The following is a 10883-nucleotide window of genomic DNA, read 5'->3' as shown; positions in this document are numbered from 1 at the left end:
GAGCAGAGATGACTAGGGCATAGGCCAACTTTTCTGTTGGAGTGTAACGAATCTCGGCTCCAGCCAATCTCTTGCTCACATAGTAGACTGGCTTTTGAACTTTGTCCTCCTCCCGTACCAAAACCGAACTGACGGCCTCATCCGAGGCAGCTAGATAAATGTATAGTGACTCTCCCGACTGTGGCTTAGCTAGGACTGGGGGGGAGACCAGGCACTGTTTCAGCTGCTCAAATGCCTCATGGCACTCCTCTATCCATGCAAAATTTTGGACCCGAGTCAAGGCCTTAAGAAATGGCAATTGCCTCTCCGCAGATCTTGCTAAGAACCTCCCTAATGCCGCTATCCTCCCGGTTAGTCTCTGCACCTCCTTGATACTACGAGGAGAAGGCATCTCGAGAATGGCTTTTATCTTCGAGGGGTTAGCCTCAATACCCCAGTAATGCACCATGAACCCCAAGAATTTTCCAACTGTCACCCCGAATGCACACTTAGCCGGGTTGAGCTTCATCTGATATTAGCGCAAGGTCTGGAAGCACTCCTCCAAGTCGTTTGGATGCTACTCAGCCAAGAGACTCTTGACCAGCATATCATCAACGTAAGCCCCCATGTTTCGACCAAGCTGAGCCTTGAACAACTTGTTGACTAACCTCTGATATGTAGCTCCGGCGTTCTTTAACCCAAAGAACATGACTCGATAACAATAGGTGGCCTTATCTGTGATGAAGGCAGTCTTTTCCTGATTCTCAAGGTGTAATGGGATTTGGTGGTGCCCCTGGAATGCATCCAAGAAACTCATCAACTGACATCCCGCTGTTCCATCAATCAACGCGTCAATCCTAGGCAGAGGATAACTGTCCTTGGGGCAGGCCTTATTAAGATCTTTAAAATCAATACAAAGCCTCCATTTTCCCGATCCCTTAGAAACAAGGACCACGTTGGCTAACCACTCTGGATAGTCGACCTCCTGAATATGATTAGCCTCCATAAGCTTTTCCACCTCAGCCTCTATAGCTTTAGCTCGCTCCAGGGCAAACTTCCTCTTCCTTTGCCTTACCAGCACGTAATCAGGGTAGAGTCCCAAGCGATGGGTCATGACAGTCGGGTCTATCCCCGGCATATCCAGTGTAGACCAAGTAAACACGTCTTGATACCAGTTCAAGAGTGAAAGGACCTCGGACCGCAAGGGCTCCTATAACTTGGAATTGATCTGCATTGTCCGATCGGGCTTTTCCCCTAGCAAGACTTCCTCGAGCTCGTCCACCGGCTCCGAGGTCTTGGGCTCCTCCGAACCTTCCAAGATGAAACTGGTAACCACCATGGGAGGAGCGACAGAACTCTGTCTCTCCCCCCTTACCGATCTCTGACTTGCTCCTATACTTAAGGCTTTTCCCTGTTTCATTTCCATCTGGCCCTGACCGTCTTGAGGGATAGCATCTTGGTTCAGCCTTGAGTCTGACTCTGACCCTTGGCTATAGTGGCACTCAAAGAGGCTACGTAACATTCTCTAGCCTGCCGTTGGTCCCCTTTTACCTTGCCAATCCCTCCCGGAGTAGGGAATTTCAACACCATATGATATGTGCTTGGTACCGCCCTCAGGGCACTAAGCCCGGACCTACCAAGGATCATATTGTATGCCAAGGGCATATCAGCGACCAAAAAATCCAACGTCACCTGGGATTTATGAGAGCCACTACCAACTATTAGGGGTAGCCGGATCAACCCCTTGGAGTGAATCACCATTCCATCAAAACCAACCGAGGGGACACGAACTGGCCTCAGCTATTTGAGAGTGAACCCCATCCCTAGGAATGCCCTCTTATAAAGAATCTCCGAAGAGCTACCTGGGTCCACGAGGATTCGCCTCATCTCCCACTCTCCTACTTGAGCAGTGATCACCAACGGATCTGAATAGTTGGGGTAGCTCGGAAGATCCTCTTCGGAGAATGTGATGACCACCTTCTCCTTTACCACGCTCTTGGGAGCAGTTGAGTGAGGCCCTGGAACTGTTCCCGCCGCCAATGCGTATAAGATAAACTTCTGTCCTCCCTCCTCGGCGGGTTGTTTTCCTTCTCTCCGGGGCGGTGTTCGACTTCGTTCTCGAAGGCGATCACGAGTAGGGGACCTCCTTCTGTGCTCCGATTGGGATTCTACCCTGCCCAAGTTTACACCTCCTCGACTAATGAAATCCCTAAGGTAACCCCTGTTGATAAGCTCCTGTATCTCTTCTTTCAATTGGATGCAGTCCTCTGTCTCATGGTCGTGGTCGCGATGGATACGACAATACTTCTTTTTGCTTCTAGTGTTGGGTGGAGACTTCAGTGGGGAAGGACGTCGCAAATAATTCTTGTCCTCCAGTGCCAAGAGTATCTATGCTCGACTAGCATTGAGGTGAGTGTAACTCACCGGGCTTCCCCGTGTACCCCCTAAACCCGGGCGATCTGGAGCTCGAGAGGGGCGGTAGTCCGTCTTCTGTTCCACCATCGGCTTTTTCTTCTCCTTCTCTCTCTTTCTTGTCAGGTTGTTTAGCCCTCTTCACCTTCATCACCTCTTCCGCGTTGATGTACTTATTAGCCCGTGTAAGGGCTTCTGTGAAAGTACGAGGTGGAGTCTTAGCCAAGGACTGAGCGAATGGTCCCGCCCTCAAGCCATTCTGGAGAGCCACCATTGCGATCTGCTGATCGAACTCATCAATGCTCAATGCTTCCTCATTAAATCTAGCCACGAAATCCCTTAGGGATTCACCCTGGTTCTGCTTGATGTTCACCAGAGCCATGGAAGACTTTCGGTGGCGCTTCAAGGGAGCGTAATGGGCTAGGAAATAGGTCTTCAGCTCTTCCCAGTTGTTGATGGAACGATGGAGAAGGCAAGAGTACCAAGTCCTGGCGTGACCTCCCAAAGTAGCTGAAAATGCCCGGCACCACATCGCGTCAGATCCCGATTGCACCAACATGTGAGAGGAGAAAAGTTCTACATGATCATAGGGGTCGGTGCTTCCGTCATAGAGCTTGATGGATGGGATACGAAACCTTTCTTGTGGAACCTCTGACATGATGCCTTTGCTCAAGGATTGGTTAGAGCCGAGGTGGGGCGGCTCTTCCTTTCCCTTTTTGAGCTCCTGGACCTGCCTCTCCAGGAAATGCAATCGCCTCTCCTGCAAAGTTCCTCCTCCTCATGAGGGGGAAGAAGTAGATCCCGCCGCCTCAGAGAGGTGGATTTCCTGGCCCGACTGACGGGATTGACGAGGCTCCCGAGTAGAAGGAGGTGACTGGTGCTCCGCCGGTTGAGAGGGCACATGTGGACGAGGTTGTTCATTCTGGTGTAAATAACCAGTCAACAACTCAATTAACTGTTGGATCTGATTCTCTAGTCTGGCGAGTCGGTCCTCTGGTATCGGATTGGCCGGAGGTAGTGGGTTATCCCCTTGCGGTGGGACCTCTAGATTAGCACCAGCCTAGCTACGAGTTACATCCCTTCGAGGAGCCATGTAGGTAGTTATGGCCAAGAGCGAAAATCGTATGATACCCGTGGAAAGACCGAGGTCGGAGGTGAGGAGTTGAAGTCCGAAGCGCGAGGCAGGGAAAGAAGAGGTTGGCAAGTCTGGACGTCGGCCCCACGGTGGGCGCCAAATGATGATGGTTTTTAGGACCGACCACCACGTGTCACCTCTGCGAATGGACCTCGGGAATTGGACCTCAGACTTGGCGATATCGGACCTCGGTGATAGAACCTGCAAGACAATAGAGTGGCGGGGCTAGGGTCCCCCGGGGTGGACTCCGATGCTCAAATCAGTAGAATAAATGCAAGTCGTAATAAATGTAAGAGCTGTGGAACTTGGCCTACCTGGTGAGAATTCTTGTCCTTTATATGTAGACCCGTTATGGGGTACCCGGGATCAACCCGTATTGAGCGGGGGCACAACTCCCGAGAATCTCGGTCAAGGTGAAACGGGTCTTGCGGCCCGGCCTGGATTTCTTGGGCTCCACTCCGGATTGTTAACTTGCCACATGTCAGTCTCTCGAGCGATCCACGCGGCGGGTAAGACCGTTGGCGCATAGGGGTATTTTGATAATTTTAGGTGGTGCCACGTCAATATAATTTTAGAAATAAGTTTTTTGCCATTAGAAATAACGCTTAGAGAGAGCTACAAAAAACTAGAGGTAAAATGGTCAATTTTTTTATTTTTTAACAATAAATTAAATAAAAGAAAAGTTACTGCAATTCTCAAAATGTGAGGGATGTCACTTATAAATGTATAAGTGGGGCTAAATGTCAAAGGTTCCTTATAATATATACCCAAAGAAAAATCAGAGTTCATATAACAATTACAATTTGTTTTTTGAAAATTTGTGAAAATTCTTATTAATAAAGGAACAAGGACTATAAAAAATCTTACAATTACTTATTAGTGCATCCACCAAATTAAGGGCGAAAATAAACAAAGCCCACCCCCAACAAAATTGAGGAATGCACCTTCACTTCAACTAGAGCCCAACGACTCAAGAATGCATTGACATGTGACAATATAGAATCTCTAGTGAAATATCAACAAGCCAAAAGCAAAAAACCCTTGCTCGACCTCTGAAAGTGTTTACTAAAGCCAAAAACACCATCAAAGCATTGCAAAGAAACCAACAAGAAAATAGTCTTTTTCATTTGGACCCAAAAGCATTAGCCAAAAATATCAACAAGTAAGATACAAAGAACTTTGATCAAACCTTTTAAAGTTTGAAGAACCTTGAAGCCAAAACACAAAACTTCAACTACAAAACATTGAACCTCCTTCCAAAAATCCTGTTATAGACCCCATATCCAAGGAAAATGCAGCACAAGTAACCAAGATATGGCTTGCTTGTTTTGTTGAATGATGATATTTTTACTGGAAATGTCAGATTAATTACAAATATATACATTTGAAAGTTCAGTGAATAATGTATCTAAGAGTGGGTGCTGAATTAAAAGATTAGGAAGTTGTGTTTATTGGAATTAAAGAGTCATGTTTTTTTGTATTTATACTCCTCCATATGAATGAAGATAAAAGAAAAGTTTTCTTAGTATCAGACCCTTTCTAATCGTAAGGGGCCTAAAAAAAAAGAAAAGATAAGAAGAGTTTTCTCATTGTTTTCAGCAACAGCAATAAGAGAATGGTTACACCAGGTGGACTTCCTGCACAACCAGTTTTCACAAGAGCAAATTATGACTATTGGTCAATAAAAATGAAGGCATACTTGAAGGCACATGATTTATGGGAATCAAATGAAAAAGGATTTGATGAAATTTCTTTGGGTGAAAACCCTACAGTGGCTGAAATCAAAGCTAATAAGGAAGAACACAAGAAAAACTACAGGGCTCTTTTCATGTATTCACTCAGTTGTAGCAGATAAAATCTTTTTGAGAATTGTTGGAGGTGTATCAGCAAAGCAGGTGTGGGATATACTGCAAGAAGAGTTTCAAGGCTCAGGAAAAATCTGAACTTTACAGTTGCAGATTTTTTTTTTTTTTTTTTTGTAAGTAAGAATTTTATAAAACAAAAAACTAACACTAAAGTAACTACAAACGGAGACCAAGACAAATCCTAAACCACCAAAAATCAAGAGAAAAACACCAACAATCACCTTCTGGACTGAAGAAAAACAGAAACATATATAAATGCCAAAAAATAATAACTGAAAGCATCCAAAATAGACATGGCTAATCTACTGAGATGATCACCAGGTAAGATTGAACAGAATATGAGTCTAGAATAACATGACAAAAGAAAAACATAAGAAGCATTGGCACTAAGCATGAAACCACAAGATCGCATCGACCATTCTCCAAAAGCAAGGAAACAACAATTCATCAATGAGTAAAAAGCTGGTCCCTCGGGAGTCGCTAGACATGACGAAGAATGTGACTCTACAAAGACGATCTAAAGTGAACAGTCGTCAGACATGTCCAAACAACGCATTAGATCTGATGTGCCAACTGAGAAGTAGATTTCTCCTGATCTTGAAAGCATCTGTTGTTGCGCTCTCTCTGAATGAAATATATCAAAACATGAAGCACCATCTCTTGTTTGAAAAGTTGAAGATGAAAGAAATAGAAAACATCATAGAACACTCTTCAAGATTTTAAAAAACAGTGAATTAAATGAATTCCTTGAAGAATCTATTCCAAAAGACAAATAGGTGCTGAAAATTCTGAATACATAGCAAGACAAATTCAATATTGTTATATATTCCTGTAATAGAGGAGTCTAGAGACTTAGGCTATGTTCTCTTTGCATTTTTTATTTTTAGTTTTGAGTTTTAAATTCATTTTTAATTTTTTGTTTTGATAGTCTATTTTTAAAAAACTAAATATGTGTTCTTTTTGTCATTTTTTATTTTTAGAAAACACGTTTACTTTAAAATTTTGAGAAAAAATATTTTATAATATTTTATTCAATGAATTTGATTATTAAATGATAAAATTAACTCTTTTTAATAAAATTTTACTATTAAAATAAAATAATAAATTTGATTAATAAATTATTGACATCTTATATTAAATATTATTGTACATAATATGTGTAATATACTTAATAATATACTATATGTTATCCTATATTTTTAATTATAATATAGATAAATTATATTCTTCAAATTTTAAATAAATTTATAATTTTATTTTTAAAATTTAAGAATATTTTTTTCTTTTTCTTTTTTTTCCTTTTTTTCTTTTTTTTTTTTTCCTTGTCATTTTTAGAGCCAAAACATGAAAAATTGATTGTGTTTTTCATGTTTTGAACTTAGGCCATGTTTGATTGGTCATTTTTTCTATGGAAATTGGCCATTTTCTATGGAAATAATTTTCTTACTTGAGGTCACGTGACCCTCTTTTCTCACTTTTGCTGGAAAATGAATTCCCATGGAAGGGCAGAGAATTTGTTTTCCAGGCAAAGCGTCAAAGTGTGTCTTGGAGAGGATGGACTAAAACTTAGTCTTTCCTTGGCTTTGAGGGGCTGGCCGGCGACGGGAGTCGGAGGTGGGGCGGCAGCCTTCTTGTAAGAGCGGAAGAGGCGCTGCATCGGGTCGGGGACGAAAGGAGATGAAAGCAGATTACACGCAGAAAATGTATATATATATGCATATTCATTGCAGCGAGGAAGATGGGCCTTTGCTCAGTCTCTGCTGCAATGTGTATATATATATATATATTGCAGTACATATCCCTCGCTACATATATACGTATCCCTCTCTGTCGCTGCATATATACGTATCCCTCTCTGCAATGCATATATATACACACATTGCAGCAGAGACCCACTTCCTTTCCTCGTTGCAATACATATATATATATATATACACACACACACATTGCAGAGAGGGATATGTATATATGCAGCGAGGGATATGTACTGCAATGTATAGGGATATGTATATATGCAGCGAGGGATATGTACTGCAATGTATATATATATATATATATACACATTGCAGCGAGGGATATGTATATATGCAGCGAGGGATATGTACTGCAATGTATATATACTAGAACAATGAGGTGGGCGTACGCGTAGTGCAGACAGCTGGTGGCATACATTCGAGAAAAAGCGATGATTGTCTCGGCAAAAATAAAGTTTCTGATGAATCTGGGGCATGGGGGGTTGTTGAGGATACGGACCAGTTCATCAGCCGTTGTCTTAATCATACGTAGGTTACGGCCTCTATTCCAAGTAACCTGTCGAATCCTCGTCCAGATAGTGTCCCGCACAAGTTCCTCATTCCCGACATCCAGAGGCTGCGATTTTGCGCTTCCTGTCGTCAACAAGTCATTGCACCTCCCTAATCTTTCGCGCTCTGCCGCGAGAGCAGTCTCCTTCGCCGCGATCAAATTATCAAAGCTGTGGACAAAAGCAGATCCATGGCACCAAAGCGTAGCCGATACGAGAAGATGTGTTGATCCTCTCTGAAACTTTCTCATCATCCGCTCTCGCTGCTGGGGGCTTAGCCTATCGTAGTAGGCACAATCTGAATCCGGGATGCCTTCTTTATCTCCCATGAAAGTAAACTTCAAACCCAACCTCTTCCCGTACTTGATGAACCCTTGAAGATCGCCATTGTCTAGTTCCGGCAGCTTCTTCATGGCTTCCGCGAATCTGAAAGGAAGAACTCAAGAGAAACAAGACCCGATGAATTAAACTGAAGAAGCTCTCTATCTATATATACACACACACAATCCTTGCTTTGCCTCCAAGTCCCATCCGGATTTGGAATACCAACATATATATGGAAAGAGGAAAGAAGATTTGAGTTTGGTGGTTAAATCTTCAAACGCGTTACATCTCTTGTATTTGGATTGCATCCAACAAACCAGTAGGATTTGTTTGTTGCAACACTCATTATCACCGCATTCATTACAAACAAACTTAATCATATATTTATCCTAAATTAGTCCACAAATTAACAAACACTAATATTCATTAAAACTGGATTTGTAAATATTTGAGAGAAATCAGAATAAAAGTAATCCGAGCTACTATTTAATAAAAAATTATAATATATTAGCTTACTAGGGATAACTCGTGCATGAAGGCACAGTATAACCAAAAAAAATCAAATATTAAATTTGAACGCGAAATAATCAAGCACTGAATTCAGATTCGCACCCTCCACCGTAAAGAGCACTGTCGTCTGCCATTGCCCCACCACCATCGTTCCCGATTCGCACCTTTCAGGCCGGTTGCCCCTACCCGTCGACCCCCCGCCATTCGCACCACCTATTGTCGCCCACCACCGCCGCACCACCAGACCAAATCCGCCATCGCGCTTATCTCTCATCTCATTCGCCATCCCCTATTCTCTTTCTCTCTCTCTCCCACACTCTCCGTCTAAAACAACCCACCGCCCAAAGAGCACCATTCACCGACCGTCGCTCCCCTCTCCCCACCGCCGCCGCGAGCATCCGTTGTCGCCCCCCCGCTGCGAGCACCAGCCCATTCGCCCTGCCACTACTGCTAGCATCATCTCGATCGTCAATCGCCCCATCCCCGTTCGCACCCCTTCCTCTGCTATCGTCCCCCTACCTACTATTGCCTCCGCAGGTTGCCCACTGTCGGCATGGGTGGGTGAGTCTGAGAAAGAGAGAGAAAGGGGTACTAAGTGAAAGGTGGGTCTGTGAGAGAGTAAAAGACACATGGAGAGAGAGAGAGAGAGACAAAGAAAGTGAATCGGCAGAAAGATCCACTCATTTCAACCAATCTCAACCATTTATATATATTAAAAATTAATCTTAGCCATTGAAATCAAATGTAATAATATTCATTAATAATTTAAAAAAATCATCTTGCTTTATTATATAAATTTTATTTTATTTTTATTTTATGAAGAGACTATTTTTACTTGTTTACAATTAAGAGCTCAGCATATAAATTTAATTAAAAATAATTAAAATTAAATTTAATTAAGAACATCAACACCAATTAAAACTAAAGCTATATTACATTAAAATTATAAATTAAATATAAAAAGTTTAACACCTCTGTAAATAATAGCTCATTCTACTTACTTACACACAAAACATTATAATAATATTTAATTAATAAAAAAATAATCCATACAAAAATTTAATTGAGTTTACTATGATCTCTCAAATAACATGATAAACAATATAAATAAAATATTAGAATTATACAAACACAATCTTTGAAGTCGGTTGGCGCCCCAAGCCAACAATTCACGGATGCAATCAAGAGAACCCCCTCTAGCGGCCAAATGGAGAAGAGTGCTTCCCGGGAAGCTGCAGAAATCAAATTAATTCATCAAAACAAAGGCACAATTGATATCCAAAGGCTGGAACAACAATGAAGAGCTTAAGCCAATTTTTACCCATAACAACCAATTGAAGCACAGACCAGACCTCCATTGTCTAAGAGAATATGGACGCATTCCGATCATCTTTGTCGAGCCGCCAAGTGCAAAGGTGTTGCTCCTTTATCATCTCTAATATTTACAAACCGGGCATAATCCCTAAAATCCAATACAATAGAATAACCAATTATGAACTATCTAACTTAGTGCTCAAACAATCATACGGAGAGAGAAAGACCCACCAAGAGGCAACAATACGGGAAGAACAGGAAGCAGAGAGAATGGCCTGTAGGCAATCAGAATGGCCATAATAAGCAGCATAGTGCAAACAGGTCCTCCCATGGCTTGAATCAAACATCAAAATCTGGGAAAACAGTTGATAAAATATAAGAATGAAAAACATAATCACACAACTTCTGATAAAATATCAGGGAATCTGACAAACATTTGCCCCAGCTTCAATAAGCTTTTGAAAGAGAGAGAGAGAAGGGGAGGTGAGAGAGAAAACCCATTTACATATATACACACACCCATTTATATATATACACATACACAGAACACACACATACACCCATTTACATATATATACGCATACCCATTTACACAACACACACATACATATATTACGTATACACATAACACACACACACACCCATTTACATATATATACACACACCCATTTACATAGAACACACACATACATATATTACGTATACATAGAACACACACACACACCCATTTACATATACACAGAACACACGAACACACACACCCATTTACATATACACATAACACACACGCACATACATACGGTGGAGGCGAGGAGGATACGATGGAGCTGGAGGCGATGGCTGCGTAGATGCAGCTTGAGGCGCCGGAGCTTGAGGGAGTGGGAAAGAGAGAAAGAGACGATGAAGGCTGTGCGTTGGGGGCGATGGCGATTGAGCGGCTGCCGATGGGGTGACAGGGGGGGCGGCGATGGCGTGGGTGCGTGGGTGACTGTGAGAGAGAGAAAGAGAGAGAGGGGGGGAGAGAGAGCGGGTGGGCAGAGAT

The sequence above is a fragment of the Diospyros lotus genome, chromosome 11 (assembly GCF_014633365.1).
Source record: "Diospyros lotus cultivar Yz01 chromosome 11, ASM1463336v1, whole genome shotgun sequence".
Classification (NCBI taxonomy): domain Eukaryota; kingdom Viridiplantae; phylum Streptophyta; class Magnoliopsida; order Ericales; family Ebenaceae; genus Diospyros; species Diospyros lotus.
Note: the sequence above shows the minus strand (reverse complement) of the source record.